Below are 22,038 nucleotides of genomic sequence, written 5' to 3' on the forward strand. Positions count from 1 at the left end.
GGAATAAATACAATGGCCTACTTCAGTTGCAAAATAACTATGGAAATGAGAAATGAGATGAATGCCTGGGCATTAGTTATGGTTGGAACAATGTAACCCAAACAGCTATTTTCCAATTTCTCTGCACAGCTAATGAATCCAAAGGAACAGCAACTGCTGATACAGAATGCGAAATGCGGTGGCGCAGGCTCTGCAAACTGCCTTGTCTGCTCCTTATTTTTCCTCAAGATAGACTCCCAAAGCCTTTCACATATTTGGTTATAGCCGCAAGGCAGCAGAGGTTTGAATTCAGTTTTCCTTCTCCTAGGTGGGTAGTCAACCAAGGCTAATGAGCCCCTCCTGCCTGAAGCTTACTGGTTTAGGCACTGGTTACACATTTTCCCCAGTTAGTGATAACAATTCTCCCATATCTAACATCTAACGGGTAGAGGCTGTTTGTCAGAGGCTATCTGAAAGCCATTGAAAGTATTTTTTAGGTAGTGGAGTGCTTATATCCATTAACACTTTTAACAACCTTGCAGAACAGAGAATAAATATTTCAAGGAGTAGAGAATAAATATTTCAAGGAGCAGAGAATAAATATTTCAAGGAGCAGAGAATAAATATTTCAAGGAGCAGAGAATAAATAGTTCAAGGAGCAGAGAATAAATAGTTCAATGATAAAGATGAGAAATAAATGAGTTTTTAGTAATGTCCCATTTCTTATTTCAACATGAAATCATGAGATTGAGATGTTGTTTTGGGATTTAAAGATAGTTGAGCTACTGAAATGTATATTTTTTAAAGTAGAAATATGAAACAAAATCACACCAAGAAAGTGACAAAATCATTGTAGTCTCACAATTCTTTCCAAGATTGTGTGTCATGCATGTCTCATCTCCAATATGGAAATATGGTTTTAGTGAATGAATGCACATATTTTCAAATCGTTAATTTATTCCTCAAGGTGATATTTTTGTTTGATCATTTCAATTTATCTTTGATATTATAAAAACTACGCCCAGTAGGCCAAGTCTGACTAAGAATCATATTTTAATGTTATAATAGTTCTCATAGATTTTAAAATAACCTACTTGTTCATCAGCTAAGGCTGTTGTCAGTTTGGAAGAGCGTTTCAATCTGGCGGCATTCACAGCCATGTTTCTTTCCAAACTTTTTTTTTCAGCCATACTCTTGTCAAAGACAGCCTGAAGATTTTTAATTTGTTTCTCCACTTCCGCCAGTTGGTCTTGTTTAGCTTTGAGGACACTTAAAACCTCATTGAGAACGTCTTGAGCCTCAGCCAGTCTGACTAGGAAGAGATAATACATCTTGTAATAATAATATACCAACTATACATATACTTCTGTAATAAAACTATATATATCCCATGTTCAAAGTGACATCATTATGATTTAGTACAAAGTTTACTAAGTAATGACCACTAAAGTTATATTAAAATAAGTCTAAGAAAACAAATATAATTGAATATTTTTTTACTTATACCTAGAATGATTTAAAAAATAGCAACGCTTTGACTGCTAATTATTTAATGCTTTGACTGCTAATTATTTAATGCTTTGTCAGCTAATTATTTAAACCTTTGACTTCCAATTACTTACGCTTGTTTCTTTGGCTCAACTTATTTAGCTACAGCAGAGTAAACATCAATTGCTCGAACCCATAGGACTAAAGTTTTACAAGCCTAGACGAAGAATAGATTTATCAAACAACATTCCATCATTACTCGGTGGTCATAAGAATCTTCAAAACATTATATCACAAATATTTTCAGATACGTAGTTAATGATTTAAGATTTACATTCACTATGAAACTTTTCCATAAACAATGTAATTACAAAATATAATGTCTACTAAATAAAAAAAACAATAATGCATCTATAGACATTTTTTTTTCACACCAAATACAGAAATTGTTTTTCAGCTTAGAAGATTGCTGGTTGGCAAATAAAAAAGAAGAAAAAAAAAACAAATAAAACAAAACAACATTCAATGAAAAGTGGAGTTGTTTTGACATACTGTGGGCTTAACTTATCAGACAGATCATTTTATTAGTACAACATTTGTGGGTGAATGTTAGACTGTGTTACTCTTCAAGTCTCTGATCCAAATAAAAGAAATGATTTCACATTCACATTTTGTTGTGTTTTTTTTTAACACCAGATCTTCTGTAGAATATTAAACACATGACTAGCCTAGTTGATCTAATTTTAAACATCTATGTTAATCATCCCTCTTTGCTTATGATGCTTTCAATATAGACAGTATCATCTCTTTCTACTAGGTTTTCTCCTTGAAGTTATAGTTGTGCTTCTATGATTTTTAAATCAGTTTTCTCCACTTCTATAATGATCTTGTTTCATTTTAAATGAGCATGTTGTAGTTTTTGGAGGCAGATATCATCTTGTGAAATCTAGATCCTCCATTTTTTTTTTGTCCATTGAATGCATGTGTTGCCAGCTTTTTACTTTTTCATTATTCAGTTTAATCATCATCATCAAACTCCATTAGAGTGAGGGCTTGAGAGGCTCAAATCCTCTCTTGCAAAAGCCCTGACCAGAAACCCTGCTGTCTTGCGTAGTGCATAAATGTCGCCATACAGGTTGAGAATTTTGGGTTTCCCAGACCTGTCGAGACGGAGATCAGCAAATCTGGGGCAGTCAAACAGAATATGAGGCAGGGTTTCCTCTTCTTCCCCGTAGCGGGGGCACAGTGAATCAAAATTTGGCCATAGCCGCGAGATATATGAGCCAACAGGACAGTGGCCTGTCCTGCACTGTGCTATAAAAGCTTGCTCAGGCCTGGACAGCCTCCACCACGGGGAGTGTAGTCAGGGCGCCTCATGTGCTCCCAGACTCCACAGGCTTTTTGGGACTCAGTCTAATGAGTTTTTAGAAATAATTTAATGATTCCTCTGACAATAAAATAAGTTACCTTTGAAACTTTGGCTACAACGTCAGGTACAAAACTTGGCATGGATGTATATTTCCTGACTTTAGCCAGCTTGGCAGCTGGGACATTTTCTTTGTCATATTCATAAATTTTTTTTAAGAAGTTTGTGTCTGCCAGCATGGCTTTACAACTCACCCAGTCTGTCCTGAAAGACATTATTACATAAGCAATCAACATTTTAGTGCAATGAATTACTGAAGGTCACGGTCATTAGACGTTCACCAAGTATAAAACATTAATGTTTTGTTTGTTTATTCCACTTACTTGCCTAAGAGAATGGCAACAGCTTCTAGAACTGTCTGAACAAGTTCTGGAGGTTTGGTAAATACTCGTATCTCAGCAATGTCATTTTTGTCTAGTGCTAACAAAGCCTGAAAGCACAGAGTCATAACAGATCAGAGTCATTCTTATTAATCTTAATCTTATATAATACAGACATTACTTCAAAAAAGAAGATGATTACGTCCTACGCATCATGCATTTAGTCATGCATATTAACCAATGACTTAAATTCTGCCAAGTCACTGGTTTTCCTGGCTAGCTCAGGCAACCCATTCCATGCTCTAATAGCACTAGGGAAGAAGGAGTGTTTGTACAAATTTGTCCTAGCATATGGGACGAGGAATGTGCCTTTATCTTTGTGTCTTTCAGAGTATTTTATTAAATTTTGTTTTTGTATTTGAAGATTATGGTTCAGTGTTTTATGTATGATTGCTACTTTACTTTTGAGCCTTATTATAAAAACTAAAACAAATAAATTCCACTTATCTTATTCATGGTTAACCAGTAACACAGACTAAAAACGCAAAATACTTAGGTGTTATGATAAATGAAAAACTGCCATGGAATCCCCATATTGATTAAACTAACAAAAAATCAAACAAAGCATTAAGCATAACTAAAATGTTTGTTAGGCCAATAATAGAATATGCATCCTCTGTTTGGGACCCCTCAACTCAAGAAAACATTAAGAAACTGGAACAGACACAAAATAGATCAGTGAGATTCATAACAAATGAATATTCACATTTGACTAGAGTAACACCTTTAGTAAAATCACTAAATTTAGAAAGCCTTCAGGATAGAAGATTCAAAAGTAAGGTAGCAATTATACATAAAACACTGAACCAGAATCTTCAAATAAAAAAACTAAATCTAATAAAATACTCAGAAAGACACAAAGATAATGAAATTGACATTCATGACTGTGAAATGCTATTTATTATTGCACCTCATGGCATGAAGTCGTGTATGGCAGCATTATGAGATTGAAGACAAGGAGATTATGGTCATCAGTAAAGAACATTCTTACAAAAATTTTTTTTTATCAAAGTGGGCAACTCTCAAGATATCCAACCTTTTCATGCCATGTGTGCGGCTTGTTTTTCAAAATGAAGATAATCTTCCCTAGCAGTCTTTGAGTTCAAAGAAAATGAGATCCTTTTTCAATGACAGAGAAGGAACAACTACCTTGTCATGTAATGACACTTTGTGAAAGACAGAAGATACAAAAGTCAAGTAATAATAATACATTCTTTCAAGGAAAACCAAGAAAATAATCTACAAAACCATAATAAGACCAGCAGCAATGCATGGAAGTGAGACCTGGACACAGACTAAGAAATCTGAAAATTTACTTAATACTTGGGAACAAAAATTCTTAGGAAAATCTATGGTGCCATACAGGATGAAACAGGGTGGATGACACGCACTAACCATGAGATATATCAATTGTATGAAGACCCACCAATAGTGACCAAAATAAAAAGAAAAGACTACGTTGGGCAGGTCACCTTGAAAGAATGTCAGATAACAGAGGAGCGAAAATCGTATACAGGCAAAAAACAAAAGGCAGGCGACCCAAAGGCAGACCCCGAATGCGATGGATTGATGATGTGGAAGCAGATTTGCAACAATTTGGGGTTAGAGCGTGGAGACGAAAGGCCCAGGAGAGATCTGAATGGAAGGATGTGTTGAAGTAGGCCAGAGCTGTAGCGCCACTGGGATGGGATGGAATAATAATACATAAAACACTCAACCATAACTTAAAAATACAAAAGCACAACCTAATGAAATACTCCAAAAGACACAAAGATAAAGTAACAAGTAACATTTCTTATTCCATCTGGTAGGACAATTGGTACAAGTGTTTCTTCCCTATTGCTATTGGAGCAAGGAACATGTTGCCTGAATCATCCAGGACAATCAAGACTTAGGTGAGTTTAAGTCTGTTATTAACTTACATGACTAGATTAACAAATGGATATGCTTAATCTATAACTCTCTTCTGTTTAGAAAGAGTGTCTGTAATTTATAAAAATGTTTTACTTTCTCTGCAACTTCCAGCGCAGGTAGCGCCTCGTTCAAGTCTCGCTGAGCATCATCTGCTATAGCCTGAGTTTCTTCAGCAGTTGTTTTCGCTTTGGCTTCATCGATAGCCACCTGTTTCTGAACCTGATTGATAAATTGAAAGAAAATGTTACCCATACATATTAAATATTTCATATTGATTAGAGGTTTGAAACAATCCACAGCAGCAATTTCTGAGCCTAATCAGAACAAAGTAATAGATAGATCAAAAGCAGCCTAGAATCTCATTAGTGCATTGAAATACTGATGGAGGTCTTATGTTCTTAAATGTTGACTGGTTTCTACATCAGATATTAACTTTAATAATCACTCAACTTTTAATTGTTATTATCAGTGAATTTTATTACACTGCAATTGTTCAGGGAACAATACCAGGAAAAAGAAGAAAAGGCAAAGAAAGTGAATGGAAGACAACATCAAAGAGTGGACAACCCCGTCACTGGAAGAGATTCTACTTCAGGCAAAAGACAAAGGAAAATGGTCTACAGATCATGTGTAGTGTCCCAACAGTTGAACAGGCTAAGGGATAAGTGAAGGTGATGTTTTCATGGTCTAGAGGTGCTGACTTTTCAGATATTTGAAACAAGAACAGTAATTTCAATAGCCCTTGAATTTCAATATAATATACAAAAAAGCAGAGATTTGTTTTCTTCTTATTTCCTACAAATCAAACAATAAATAGTCCCAAACAAAGTCATAAGGCTTCAGACCTCAACTATAATTTATCTAAATAAAAGTGTCACTCCTTTTATATCTATTGATTGAATCAGGTACATTTGCATTCTGTTGTGTTAGCTACTATTCAGCCATTGCTTGTCCTTTTTTTTTTTAAAATACTAATTGCCAAAACAGCTTTTAGTTCATCAAATCTTAAAATGTATCATTAAAAAGTACAATTAGTAAACAATGACCTATGTACAATTTTATTTTCTTAGCGACCACATTTAAAAAGGAACATCAATACTATATTACTACTAAAAATCAGTAAGTTTAAAGTACAAATTATATTTTGACATGATTGTTTCTTTAAAGTAAACTTTATGAACATTCTGACTTCTTTATTCAAGTTTTGTAATCCTATTTCAAATATAGTGATAATATAAAGTTCATTTCTGTCTCTCTTTGAACATATATACATATATTTGTTTTTTTCTAAAGCTAAATAAGAGTTTGACAGCAATCATCCTATACTTTCTTAATAATTACCAATACTACCATACCCCTGATGATCAGCAGGATGGCTGCCTGGTCGTGCGGTTTGCGCGCTGGACTGTCGTTCGGATTTATCGACGGTCGAGGGTTCAAACCCTGCCCGCTCCCATCCCCCGTCGTCCTGCGGGAGGTTTGGACTAGGAAGTAAACTATCTTCAACTCTGAAGGAACATCCGAAACATGTAAAACATTTTACAAACATTTATTAAAATTCCATCATTCAATGAAACTTGAACTCGTACAAAATTACTTGTCCCTACTTCAAAAATTAAATAGTAAAGATAATTGAATGATGGATGCACAAAAATAATGCATTCTGTTATAAATAGAAACGTCCTATTTCTAAATGTCAACTTACAACATTAGCTTTCTCTTGATCTATTTTAAGTCTTTCCATCAAGGCAGCAGTGTCAGCAGACTTCTGTTTAAGTTCAGGCTCTAAGGCAACAAGTTCTTTCTTCATATTGTCAACCAAATCATTGGTTGAAAACAGTTTGGAAAGTCCATTAGCTACTCTCTCACGAGCAGTCTTAATATTACTACAAGAAATATATGCAACAGAAGCATATTAAGTAAACCAACATGAGTAAAGCTATTAACATTTTCTACAGCCTAATCTAATACGTTAGTATTCTTTAGTTGATCCTGATTTGTGCTTACATTATAAGATGTCTGAGTAACAAATATATTACTCTTATTATGACTAAAGATAATCCTAGCTTTAAAATATGACTATAAAACTAATTGATGTCAGTGGACACTTATAATGATACCATTTGAAGTATCACTTTTTAATACAACTCCACTATAATAATAGTAAGGCTTTTTCTTTGAGTCCAAAGATTAATGAGGAGTTCACAATTTTACATGGCTACACAGTCCCAGCTGTGACCTGCAACTGCACTATAGAATAGTAGCAAAAAAAAATGACTTAATTAGGATAAGCATTAAGAATTAGCCACCAGCAATATATATCAGTGCATCCAGAACCAAGGAGATGAACCATTTAGTGACAGTCAAGCAAAAGAACATTACTTTAAGGATAAAAAAATAGAGAAAGATTAAAGGGCTGAGAAGAGTCTCTCTGAAAAGGAAAGATTTGTGCAATGGTCGAAATGGAAGAGCAAGATTTAGTACAATCCAAGATAAATTTATTTTTTTTTTACATTAATAACATCCAAAAATGTGAAATAAGTCTGGCTTTATTTAATAAAAAAATATTTATAAGGAAGAACTGACATTTTTATTTTGAAATATTAGAGCAATAGAAGGTCGTTTCTATTCTAGGATTTAATAGGAAGTGCAATTTACGATCACTTCTTTCAAATTATATTTATTTAGAAGAAATGAGTGTACCTTGTTTTCTCCTGTACCATGGTAATGTACAGGTTGATCAGCTCAAGGTAGGAGGTGGGTGTGGTGTAGTAACGACGCTTTAGCTCAGTGAAGAATCTCTCAGACATTTCTGTAACACTCATATGAATTTCTACACACATTTTAGATACATTGTCCTGTAAATGAAATACTCAAACTATTACACAATTTGTGGGACATGATGGTCTGTTTGTTTTACATGTTTCGGATGTTCCTTCAGAGTTGAAGATAGTTTACTTCCTAGTCCAAACCTCCCGCAGGACGACGGTGGATGGGAGTGGGCAGGATTTGAACCCTCGACAAATCCGAACGACAGTCCAGCGCAAACCGCACAACCAGGCAGCCATCGAAGTCAAGTGGTAAAGCACTTGGCTTTAAACTGATGAGAGGGATTCAAGTTTGAAAATCAGTTAAGACTTGGAGTTTTAATTTTGAGATTTTTTGGAGGTCCCTGAGAGCACCCAACCCTAATGGGTAGCTGATATATGATTTTTTTGGAGGCCCCTGAGTGCACCCAACTCTAATGGGTACCTGATATATGATTTTTGGAGGCCCCTGAGTGCACCCAACTCTAATGGGTACCTGATATATGATTTTTTTGGAGGCCCCTGAGTGCACCAAACTCTAATGGGTACCTGATATATGATTTTTTTGGAGGCCCCTGAGTGCACCCAATTCTAATGGGTACCTGATATATGATTTTTGGATGCCCCTGAGTGCACCTTACTCTAATGGGTAGCTGATATATGATTTTTTTGGAGGCCCCTGAGTGCACCCAACTCTAATGGGTACCTGATATATGATTTTTTTGGAGGCCCCTGAGTGCACCAAACTCTAATGGGTACCTGATATATGATTTTTTTGGAGGCCCCTGAGTGCACCCAATTCTAATGGGTACCTGATATATGATTTTTGGATGCCCCTGAGTGCACCCAATTCTAATGGGTACCTGATATATGATTTTTGGATGCCCCTGAGTGCACCTTACTCTAATGGGTAGCTGATATATGATTTTTTTGGAGGCCCCTGAGTGCACCCAACTCTAATGGGTACCTGATATATGATTTTTTTGGAGGCCCCTGAGTGCACCAAACTCTAATGGGTACCTGATATATGATTTATTTGAGGCCCCTGAGTGCACCCTACTCTAATGGGTACCTGATATATGATTTTTTGGAGGCCCCTGAGTGCACCCAACTCTAATGGGTACCTGATATATGATTTTTGGAGGCCCCTGAGTGCACCCAACTCTAATGGGTACCTGATATATGATAGGTAAAGAAAAGGCAGTTGGCATTGTGCTGGCCACGTGACACCCTAGTTAACCTTTGGTTATAGAAACAGATAAGCTTTGTTTTTTTAACATGTTACTTCAGAATAGAATATCCTTATTTCCTAGCCCCCACCTCCTTCAGGTTGACAGGGGAAGCCAGTGGGCAGAGTTTGAACCCAGGACCATCAAGATGACAGCCTGTCTGGAGTGAATACTACTTGACCAGGCAACACAAGTTTTATTCATCTGACTCCATAGATCACAAGTTCAGAAAGAGGAACCTCTATATAATATGTGTTTAAGGCAATAAAATAGCAATGTCAAACCTATGTAATCAAGCCCTTTTGATAAAACACCAATGTAAAATGAATAAGAACTTTCTTGTTGTAAGAACTTTCTTGATGTAATCGTTCAGATGCTACAGTTAATTGTAACTTGTTGACAAAATACTTTGCTACAAAATATTCAAATTTGTTTTGCTCTAAATTAAACATTTCTTGTATGTCTATATGTGTTTGCATTAAGTGTCAATAGTAATATTTAAAAAAAAATTAAAACAAGAACAGTTGTAACTATTGAGTTTTGATTTGTTTACTTAAATAGTAAACATTAATTGTTTGAAGATTAGTTTGCTTCATATTTTTTAAGTGGTACTTTCTAGAAAAATGCAAGTCAAGTCTTTCAATTGAAATCTTGAGTGGATGTTAATGATCATAGATATTTGAGAATCACATTTTCTTTCTAATGCTCAATAAAAGAATAATTTAGTGTAAGACTTACTTTGATTTCATCTGAACATCCTAAAGATACGGTTTTGAAGAAAGACTGTGCCACTCCTAAAAGAGCTTCTTTCGGCCATTCAATGAACCAGTCTATGGTGCAACAGTTGACCAAAGATGGAAACATCCGGCATCGTGATCGAAAGTCAGAGCCCACCGGAGACATGCACAATACTATGTGCAGATTATTTCTGGAAAAAATACAGACCGATAAAGTGCCATTAAATTTAAAGGGATGCTTTACAGAAAATAATATTTTAAAAATTTATTATGTCTGGATTAAAATATTACGACAGTACAGAGTCTTAAAGAATTTATTTCTCTGAAAAGTTTTCTTCATAACCATCGAAATAATTTTTTTATCTTGTCAGTCTACAGATATTCCTTGTTAATCTAGTTATGCACATTAATTTTAGACCTTAACACTTGTGTAATCTTAGCTTTTGTTTTCTTTTTAAGAATGCCCAAATGAAGATCTAAGGGTTAACAGTGTGACTCTATCACAACATGATGTCTATACTCTTAATCCACTTAAATAGCTCTCAACGAATCTGCGACTAATAGTTCATTCTTGAGTGCCTTCTAATAATCTTGTCTTACTTTTTTTTTTATTTTGTAAAATAATGTTTTACATGTTTCGGATGTTCCTTCAGAGTTGAAGATAGTTTACTCCCTAGTCCAAACCTCAACAGATGTTTATGGTGCCCCAACAGTCAGACAGACTGAATGACAGGGTAAGGTGAAGATGACCATATGTATGTAGTGCTACACACCAGTCAAGTGACAAGCACATTTCTGTCAACATATGTTTATGGTGCCCCAACAGTCAGACAGACTAAATGACAGGGTAAGGTGAAGATGACCATATGTATGTAGTGCTACACACCAGTCAAGTGACAAGCACAATTCTCTGAACATGTGTTTATGGTGCCCCAACAGTCCGACAAGACTAAATGACAGGGTAAGGTGAAGATGACCATATGTATGTAGTGCTAGACACCAGTCAAGTGACAAGCACAATTCTGTCAACATATGTTTATGGTGCCTCAACAGTCAGACAGACTAAATGACAGGGTAAGGTGAAGATGACCATATGTATGTAATGCTACACACCAGTTAAGTGACAAGCACAATTCTCTGAACATGATGTTTATGGTGCCCCAACAGTCAGACAGACTAAATGACAGGGTAAGGTGAAGATGACCATATGTATGTAATGCTACACACCAGTCAAGTGACACAATTCAAGCACAATTCTCTGAACATGATGACAATGAATTAATGACTTTCTATGAACAGGTGCTAGATATCCTACACCCACACATTCAAATGAACAAGGCAGTTTCCAAAGGTAAAGGATTGAACAATTTTTGGTTTCATTAGCCATGATATGTTGGATACTTATCTGACACACTGAATGCAAACAAAAGCTACATGTACCTGACAGTGAATACAATAAGCCAAATGAACCTGTTATAAGGGAACATTGAGAAGTCAAATGAATGTGAAAAATGGATAAAGAAAAGTCAAATGACCAGGTACAAGTTCAAAGTTCAAACATACTTGACACACTGGATACAGTTAGGTCTAGAGTAATTTATACATGAAATATAGTAAGGTCATAAGTGCCTGACGGTTAAAACAATAATGTCAACTGTACCTGACACAATGGATACAATAGTCATAAATTGCATCTCTATTTCCTTCAGGAATTCCTGCCTCTTTAGCACCTGGTCTGCAGCCTATTATCAACCTCTCATACTCGTCAGGTTCAAACAAGTTTGGAACTTCTCCAGAGTTCAGCATGTTGTTAATATCTTCTAGAAATTCTTCTACCACAATCTGTAAGATGACAAAACTCACATATTTTTTTCTGTCTTTATGTTGTAGTATAGCTAGCACATTAAAAAACTAGTGCGCAGTAGTGCATGTGTATGATTATTGATGTTTATGGTCAATTATATTGAAATTAGTGCAAGGGAAACATTGATGACAAGGCATTTGACCACCATCTTTTGTAACACAAGTTTTGTGGATGTTATTTTGTTGTGGCGAAATTTAGAGGGGATTTCAATCTGCATCATTGTGAGCTACTTGTAAAGTAATGTTATCTAAACAAATTAAGTGGACACCCATAAAGGCAAGACACAGATATAAATGAAGAAACTGCATATCCTGATCAGGGACTGCTGTTCACTGACAATAAGGTGCACAACTATCATTCGCAAGAAAGATCACAAAAACTAGTAAATGCTCTGGCAGTTGCATGTCAAGGGTTCAGACTTGCAATAAGAAATTAGCCAATACACACAATATCTATAATATTATGACACAGAAAAAGACTAAGTTGGCTTGGACATGTCACTTGCATGCCAAATGGAAGTTTCCTAAGCCCAACCACTATGCCAAGATTATGTAGTCTTACCCAAGGGATGACCAAGCAAGATTTGATGATCACAGGCTTCAATGAAAGTATGTGGGAGAAGAATCACCCAAGATTGGACATACTGGTACAAACATCACCCAAGATTGGACAGCGTGAAGGTAGACTGTGCATACTGGTACAAACATCACCCAAGATTGGACAGCGTGAAGGTAAACTGTGCATACTGGTACAAACATTACCCAAGATTGGACAGCGTGAAGGTAGACTGTGCATACTGGTACAAACATTACCCAAGATTGGACAGCGTGAAGGTAGACTGTGCATACTGGTACAAACATTACCCAAGATTGGACAGCATGAAGGTAGACTGTGCATACTGGTACAAACATTACCCAAGATTGGACAGCATGAAGGTAGACTGTGCATACTGGTACAAACATCACCCAAGATTGGACAGCGTGAAGGTAGACTGTGCATACTGGTACAAACATTACCCAAGATTGGACAGCGTGAAGGTAAACTGTGCATACTGGTACAAACATCACCCAAGATTGGACAGCGTGAAGGTAGACTGTGCATACTGGTACAAACATCACCCAAGATTGGTCAGCATAAAGATAGACTGTGCATACTGGTACAAACCTCATTGAGAACAAAAGGAATGAAGCAACTAGAGACAAAAAGATGATAAAGAAAGCTGTCCTGTCACATAGCCCTATAACAGGTGCATTCATATACACTAACTGTGGCAAACTTTGACACTCAAGAATTGGCTTGTTTAATAACACCAGATTCTGCCCAGTCTCAAGAAGAAACTAAAACCGATGATGCATCCAGGCTTATCCATTGTCTTTCAAATAGAAGGAGCCATATAGTATAGTACCAGTATTAGATTTTTCAAATATTAATATGTATCACATGAATTTGACAATCACACTTGATCACACAGATATTCACATACATACATATGTATCTCTCTCTCTCTATATATATATATATATAAACTCTTTTGCCAACCTGTGTATCAGTAAATAAAAAAATTGTGGGTTTATTTTGAATGCCTGCTGTATCATACAATTTTTTCAGGTCATCGTGGAATGAAGAATAGTCATAGCCTCGAAAGAGCTCAATCTGGAAGCAGCGATAGTTACACATGTGGGCAGACAATCTGCACACAAAAAAAAAAATCACATACTTAGGTGTGTTTTTATCTACTAGTATATATAAATGTTCTTTTAAAACTGTAAAAAAATGATTATTTTAACTCAACAATCTGGTAAAAATATTATAGATATTTATATATTGAACCTTGTTAATGACTGTTTTCCTGTTCCTCCCACTCCAACCAATAAGGCATTGCCTCTTTCTTGTTGAATCATCCTGACTAGTCGAGTAATATGTTCCATTGCATCCATAAAGAACACAAGATGCATTTCTTTAGGTGATGTAAGGTTAAGGTCATCTAGATACTGTCTCAAACAGAAGGAATTTCTACATAAGTAAGTATTAGAAGCTTTGTAGAGTTCTATATAAGATGTATTTTAATTTAGATGATTTAATAAAATATAGAGGTTAGACTATGAAGTGCTTGATGATAACTTTTGAAATGGTTAAAAACATTATACCTATGTAACTATTTGAAGTATAAAACTAAGTTTCCAAATGTCTAGAACTTTATCATTTTATTTTGATATTTTCATATGAAATTTTCATAACACAATATAAATTTTAAAAATCATTAAATAGCAGTTTGTTACCTCCCCTAAAACATGTTGAAGTTTGTTCATGTCAGATATCTCCTCATAAAATTTCTCTTGTGGTGGGCATCCCATCTTCATGAAATTACCTAACAGTAAAGGATCTTTGATAAATGAATGTGGATCAAAGTTCTGAAAATAATTAAAAGAATTCTTTACTGGCATTGATATTTGATGAGGGTCAGATGTTTGGAGTTAATTTTAAAAATTAAAAAAAATTGACATTTGTATTTTAGATAGGATGGCCAAGTGATAAAATGATGGTCTAATAAATAGGGTAGTAAGATCTTGACAATCTCAGTTCAGGTCAGGAGAATGAATGAGATTTAGGCTGGTTTGTAGCTTCATTATTCATGCTTATGGTAGTGCGCTATGGTCCAATCTCTTTTTTTGTGAGAGTATGGGCTATCTGTGAGAAATTTCTGTGCTGCCTTCAGGAACCCAGCAAACACAACTCAGATCTTAGTCGGGTTATGAGCTTGAGCCCCTTTGATGGATAGCACAGCAGTTTAAGCTTTTCCGCCACTCTTCACAGATCCTCTCCCCCCCCCCCCCCCCCCCATTTTAAATGAAATATAGATTCCATTGCACTGAGCTAACTAAAAACTATTAAACATGTATGTTATGGAGTGTGTGCCCATGTTTGTATTGACAGAGAACTGTTGCTGCTAAATTCAGATTTCTACAGTTGGTAAAAGAAGCTTAGCAGCTGATGAAAGAAGTAGGAGATAAGAGACAGAATGTGTGTTGATTGTAGGTGTTGAAACATTTTCAGAATTTATTTAGAGTTTTGTATCAAGTAAGCTAAATGCTTACTAGAACTACAACACAATGACAAGCTCATCAACAATGGAATAAATTTCTATACAAACATTCATCAATCTGAATGAATGTTCACATTGTAATATGAATAGGAACAAGACTGTTTGCACTTCTTACACCAATTTAAGAGCATTGACCTAAATGTTCACATTTTAAAGAGTTATTAATAAAGATTATTTTGCCTCTATTGATGCTATTACTTCTATTGATGATTGTATTTATTTCAGTTCTAATTAACATTACTGATTAGATTGGAAACAATAATTAAATAAATTAAAAATAATGATAACAGTAATTTAAACATAACCTCATTGAATGTTTTGTACACAATTTCTGCCATAAGTTTGTGGAAGAAAAGCTTGTCTTCATTGTTAATCAGTCGATCATGGAACACTCTTTGAGTCTCGTGAATAAATAGACGAACAATTTGAATTTTTTTCACGGAAGATTCCTGCATCAGCCTTCAATATACCTACAAAACAATAAAATGTCATTACAAATTTGAAAATTCTAACAGAAAATGAAATTGAGATTCTAGCAATAAAATTACAAGGAAATGGTTTGTTTAAAAAAAAAAAAAAAAAAAAAAAAGTAAAAGTGAAAGAAGAAATAGAATTTTTGCTATAATTTCATCCTATGAAAATATCAATCTAAAAATACTATTAAAAAAAAAATTCAGAAAGTCCAAACCTTTTTTGTGAGACTTTGTAATCTATTTTTAAAAAATTTGTTTAATTAACCCCCTGCTTTTGTTACTGTAAATTAATGTAGCTCTAATTAAAAAATCTGTGCTTTTATTGTGGAACTATTTAAAGTTGTTTGATATGAAATTGAATTTATCAACTTCTTCATTGAAGAGCTGTTTCTCAATAATGTTAGTTTACTTTTATTTGTAATCAGAACCAGTCTGCATTCTAGGCCTTATGGTCACTCTCGAGCTTTGAGGTGATAATAATTTTCAAACAGCAATTCTTTCACTTAGACATTCTAAAGCTTTGTTTTCTTTTCATAGTTTCTGATTCACAGTACTAGTCGAACAATATTTTCAGTGGTATTTTAAAGCTATTTTCATATCATCTTGCAATTAATTATAATTATATCAACAGTAATTATTATAATATGGGATATTGAAAAGGTGCAAATTTCATGAAATTTTGTTGTTTAAATGCTTAGTAGCAGATTGAAAACGTAGTGAGATTTGGCAGGCGTAGGAAGTAGGTCTGAGCTCATTCTAAAATAGAGTTCAACAGCTGAGTTAACTATTGGTTCAGCTAATGTACGGGCATTGCGAGAGAAGTCTAGTAAAAACCCATTGATGATTGCCTGGAAGTAAAAGTGAAGTCAAACATAATAGGCCCAATAACCTAAACTATGTTTTTATTATTAAGTAAATACTTTGTTCAATGACTGAAAGAGGCCAACAAAGTCTTTATCAAATGTATTTTAATTTACTAGTCAAAAAAGTTATATTTTATCTAATTATCTTTTTTTTTTCCACAAATAGTTGAAAACATTTTATATTTCAATAAATTGTAATTTATTTCAATGTGTGTTACAGGACAGACATTCTATCTGAATTGAAGATTAGAACATCCTAGTCCAGACCTGACAGGAGTGACAAACATGACAACATTCACAAATACTAAATGACCAGGCAGTTTACCCTGACATTTGAGAATGCAGTCAATACAATTTACAATCACTATTTTTTAACTGAAAATATATATTACACTCAATATTAATATTTTAAGTATAAAATATCAATACCATTAAAAATTAAATTATAACAAGTTTAAGTGAGGCCCTTGTTAAAATGGTTGCCTGATGATACGGTAGGAGCTCTGGACTATTGTCTGAATGGTTCCTAGTTCAAACACAGTCACCCTCCTCCGCCTACCTGAGGGAGGTTTGGGCTACAATGTAATAATCTTTTAATTTTGAAGGAACATCGAAAACATAAAAAGCAAAAACAAATATTGTACTAAAGAAAAGTATCAATAAAAAAACAACTCTGTACTTACTAAAAACATCTGTTTCAGGCTCATTTCAGTTGGGGATGGGATGGTGAACATGGAAAAATGTCGAAATAACCTTGGTGACACAGGATTTCTACCGCCACCAGGAGGCGAACAGGCAGCAGCAAGGGTTACATCCTGTAACAGAAAAAATTGTTTGAGTCAGTGCACAAAGCTGTGTAGCAGTGCATCAGCTTTTTTTCTTTTAAAATTGACTAAAAGAGAATTTGAAAGATTATTTCATGGAATCTTGAACACAGGATTAAATATGTCCACTTTGCTGATTGTCAGTAATGGCTTCTCTGGTTTGAGGATAGATTATTTTGTGAAAGCCTATATATCTCCACACCTGTACCTTCTTGGCAGCACTAAATTCTCTAATTCTGATAATATAACTTCTGGTTGCCAACTTTCACTTCAGAATAGATTCAGAAACAGGACTGTCATTTCCAACCAAATTTCTTAAGTGAAATAAACACTCAAAATATCTTTAAGACTGTTAAATATTAAAAGTGCTACTTGGAACTCTTGTTTTGCTGAGTGAATATTTCTGAATTAAATTGATCATCTGAACTTTTGTGTTGCAAAGCCTATTTATTCTCTTAACAAAATCTATTCCATCATTTAATGACATTAACACACACACACACACATATATACTTTTTTGGGGGTAAGTTTCTACAAGGCTGGAGGAGTAAAGATAATAAAGACACTTTTTAAGATTTGCAACAGGATCTGGCAGTCAAGAGACTGGCCCAAGCCCTGGTTTCAATCACTCATCATCACCCTGCTAAAAAAAGGCTATTTGCAACTCTGTCAAAACTACCATGCCTCATAAGCCATCCCAGCAAAGTCCTGTTAAAAATTATATTATACCATCTAAAACCAATAGATGACAAAAATTTTAGAAGGACAAGCAGGTTTTAGACAAGGTCACAGCACAACAGAAAAAAATACTAAGCTTCAGGATACTCTGTCATGTCTTAATAGATTTTAAGAAAGCTTTCAACATTAAAGGTTACAAAGGTACTGTAAGCATTAAAGGAAGAAAAATTACTAACTTGTGCTTTGCTGAATACATAGATGGTCTGGCAGGGACTAGCTTACTAGTTGCTCAAAGACAAGACTTCCACAGCATAGGGTATGCAAATCAATGTTGAAAAAACACTAATTATGACTCTAGTAGCCAACAGACATTAGTATTGGAGACTTAAAGAAAGTTGACAAGTGTCAGTAAATTTAAATACCTAAGAGCTATTGTTTCAGATAAAGAAACCAAAACTGAACTACTGGCCAGTTCACAGGAGCACTTGGTTAACTCATAGCAATTTAGAAAGACAAAGGTATAGCCCTCCACACTTAAATCAGACTTTGGTCATGGCCACATTCTTATATGCTTGAACTGCAGAACTATAGAGGAGGATCCTGGCCATAGATATATGCTATAGAATGATCCTAATTATCACATACAAAGACTGAAACATAAACAAAAGATTAGATACTGGATCACAATGACAATTGGGCCCAGAGATGACCTGCTAACCACTGTCAATAACAGAAAACTAAAACTTTATGACCATATTCGTTTATGACCACAAGGTCTTCAGGGCTTGCAAAAAACTTTCTGCAGGGAACAGAACCAGGAAATAGAAGAGGCAGCACAGAAAGAGATAGGAAGACAACATAAAAGAATGGATGACCAGTCATTGAAAGAGATTCTATTAAAGGCAAAAAAAAAAAAAACCAGAGAGGAATGGAGAAAAACAGTCGACAGATCATGCATGGTGTCCCAACAGTTAAACAGGCTAAGAGATAGGTGAATTCTTTAAATGATATTTGCAATGACAAAATTGAATACTTTTACATTTATGCCTATTTAAAACAACTTTATAGTCTCTTCACAGCTTGTCAGTCCAAGGTGGAATTAGTTTTAATGATTTCAAAATTGCAGTCAAAGAGGGTTTCCAGTATGAGCCATTCTGAATCTTTTAAAATTATTTAACATTTTATATCATGGCGAGCCAGTATATTAAGAATGCTACCCTCTAAATATATAAAGGGTAAAAAAAAGTGGTCCACATTGCAAGACTCTCCCCATTGTTCTTTGGCTGTTGTTATCATGCCAGGTACATCAGTTTTCAAGAATCGATTACACTGTCGCCACACTTTGTCATCAGTGTATATATAATAATGAGATGCCACTGTACCTTAGAGAACTGATTACTCCATATGTCCCCAAGAGAGCCCTACGCTCAATGGACTCAACGCTTTTAGTGGTGCCACGTTTCTCCCTCAAAAGCTACGGTCTGCAGGCTTTTTCAGTGCACAGACCAAAGGTTTGGAACTCACTCCCCATTGATCTCAGACAGACAACATGCTATACCACTTTTAAGAAGAACATTAAGACCTACTTGTTTAAAACTTTTTTAGATTAGTTTTTTATTTCTATTGTCGTGTTTGTGTTTGTAATGTTATTAGAGCGCCTTGAGCCTACATTTTGTTTGTTAACAGTGCTTTATAAATAAAATTATTAAATTATTATCATCAGTTTAATCAAAAATATTCAACTCATACACATGCACTCAAACAGTAAACATTTTGTTATCATTTATGAAAAAAAACGTTCGCAATTATTTTTAGCACCTGAATCTCTTTCCAGGTCATTGTTTCTCTGTCATATAAACCATCAAAGTCTAGATACTGTCGTAAAAGTTCAATAGGTGGCTGAGAGCCGTACGTGTCAAGTTTGGGCATATTGAGATCGTCAATAAATATGACCACTCGTTTACCTTGAGGTGCACCTGTACACAAGAGAAAAGCATGACAGAAGGACATTGGTATGAATAATGAACATTGATCAAAGTTTTGAGCAGGAATTAAGATGTAATTATACCGGTACTTTTCAAGAGTTGTATGTTACTACTATGGTCTTGTATGTCAGCCATTAAGGATAGAATGGCTGCCTGGCCATGCGGTTTGCGCACTGGACTGTCATTCAGATTTATCAATGGTCCAGGGTTCAAACCCTGCCCGCTCCCATCCCTGTCATCCTGCAGGAGGTTTGGACTAGGAAGTAATTATCTTCAACTCTGAAAGAACATTTTACAAATATGTAGGTAAAGGCGGGGCTTTAAGTCAAAAGGGCAGGTCGTCACAAATCCTCAAAAACATAATCTGATGCGCTATCGAAAATGTAAGACTACAGTTGAGATGCTTATAGAAACATATATAAATGATGGTCAATTATAGCCCCTGCCACTTCTTTGTTACCAACCTACATCTATTGGACTGTACTGTTTTTTTAATTGCTCTAAAAGTGGAGTTCAATTTTCTGAAATTTTGTAATTAAACATTAATACTACTGAAACATTAGGTCAGTTTTAGACTATAATGTCACCATGCATTAGTTAAACATTGAAATTGTTCTTATTCTTAATTTCAATCAATCAAAAAGTTAGTTAATTTAATGTATTAAAAATTGCTCTAGGACATGTTGACCCTCGATCATGATGAAGCATGTGGAAAATATTAAAAGTACAATTAGGCTACAAGCAGATACCATGTCATTATGCTGTCATTACTCTGAACTACCTAACAGCACAATATTATGTACAAAACAAAACTACAGTTGATGTGTGGAAAGCAAACAAGAAAAAAAGAAATGCAGGTTAAATTAAGACCTGACAAGTTTTCTTGAAAGAACTTGAAAAAAACATTTAATGGTGAAACTGATCACTGCCTCAGAAACATTTCATAAGTTTACTGGGTAGACCTGAGAGAATCAGGAAAAAAAATAACTAAAAATACACAAAGCATAGACTAAAAATCAGCTTGCCGAGTTAATTGGGTCACAGGGCATTATCAAAAGAAACGCCAAAGCTGAAAGGGGAAAGAAAATTGTTGTAGCTGCTATTGGAACTGTCCAAAACAGGATATAAAAACCACTCTTTCACCACCAGCAGGTATATTGAAAGGACAAAGTCTATTTTTCATACTGCTTTCAGCCACAACCATGATCCAATTATGGTGATTTGTTACCCCAAGCCATGTGTCAAGTTACCCCTGTGTGGGGTAACATGCCACAACTTCAACCAAACAACTTTTTTGTTTTATAACTTTAAAAAAAAAAAAAGAAAAAAAAAAAAAAGAAATGTAGCCTATTTTGTTTGTTCTACTAATTGTTTGAATGCATTTGTTGCAATGTGTGAAGTGTGTTACTTATACATAGATGTAACCCATCCAGACAATCATTTGTTAAACAGATGTAACCCATCCAGACATCATTTGTTAAACAGATGTAACCCATCCAGACAATCATTTGGGGCAGGGAACCACTCTAGATTCTTAAAGCATAGCTGGCAAAGCGTATCAAGTGAACATAACTTTTTTTCTTTTTTTTATGTGTTTCCAACATTGAAGATGTTATAGAACTATATGTGTGTTAGTCATTAAAGACATATATGTTAGTTTTTAAAAGATTTTTGTTGGTCATTAGAGAAGTGCATATTAGCAGTTGAACACAAAATGTTTGTTAGTAGTTGAGGAAGAACATGATCTCTTTCTCAACTTGCGCTCTTCATGTAAATTTTTTTTTTTGCAATAAGCCCCTGTCGATTCTTTTTGCACATAAGATCAAAACAGTAGCCTATATAGCCTGCAAACCTTGACTCAATTGGTAGGGTTTTGAAAATATAGAAAATTATTTTATTTTAAGTAATCAATTTTTAGCATAAAATGATATTTAATTTTAGAATTACTGAAATTAATTTTAGTACTAAAAATATCTTGAGAGAGTAAATAAAGAAATTAAATAGTCAGGATATTAACCAAAAAGACATACAAAAAAAAAACAAAAAAAAAACTGAGATCCGACATTTAGTTTAAAACATAAGACTGTATAAGAAGTTAAAATGTTACAGTTATAGACAAAAAAATAATTTACCAATAACATTTTTCTTTCGTTTCTCCAACTTCCCTTCAATAATTTCTTGAGTTCTTCCGCTGCTGGTTTGTGCAGAAAAGTTAATGTAAACTGGTACGTAGTTCATTCTCTCAGAGATGCGGTCAAGTAAATCTCTTACTATCACAGACTAGAGCA

General features: G+C 34.7%; 1 pseudogene; it reads right to left on the bottom strand.

The window, feature by feature from the left end:
* Positions 1-22,038, bottom strand: part of LOC106060745 (dynein axonemal heavy chain 6-like) — an 83,888-nt pseudogene that overhangs the window by 39,355 nt on the left and 22,495 nt on the right.

This window comes from Biomphalaria glabrata, chromosome 5 (genome assembly GCF_947242115.1).
Source record: "Biomphalaria glabrata chromosome 5, xgBioGlab47.1, whole genome shotgun sequence".
In the NCBI taxonomy this organism is placed as follows: Eukaryota; Metazoa; Mollusca; class Gastropoda; family Planorbidae; genus Biomphalaria; species Biomphalaria glabrata.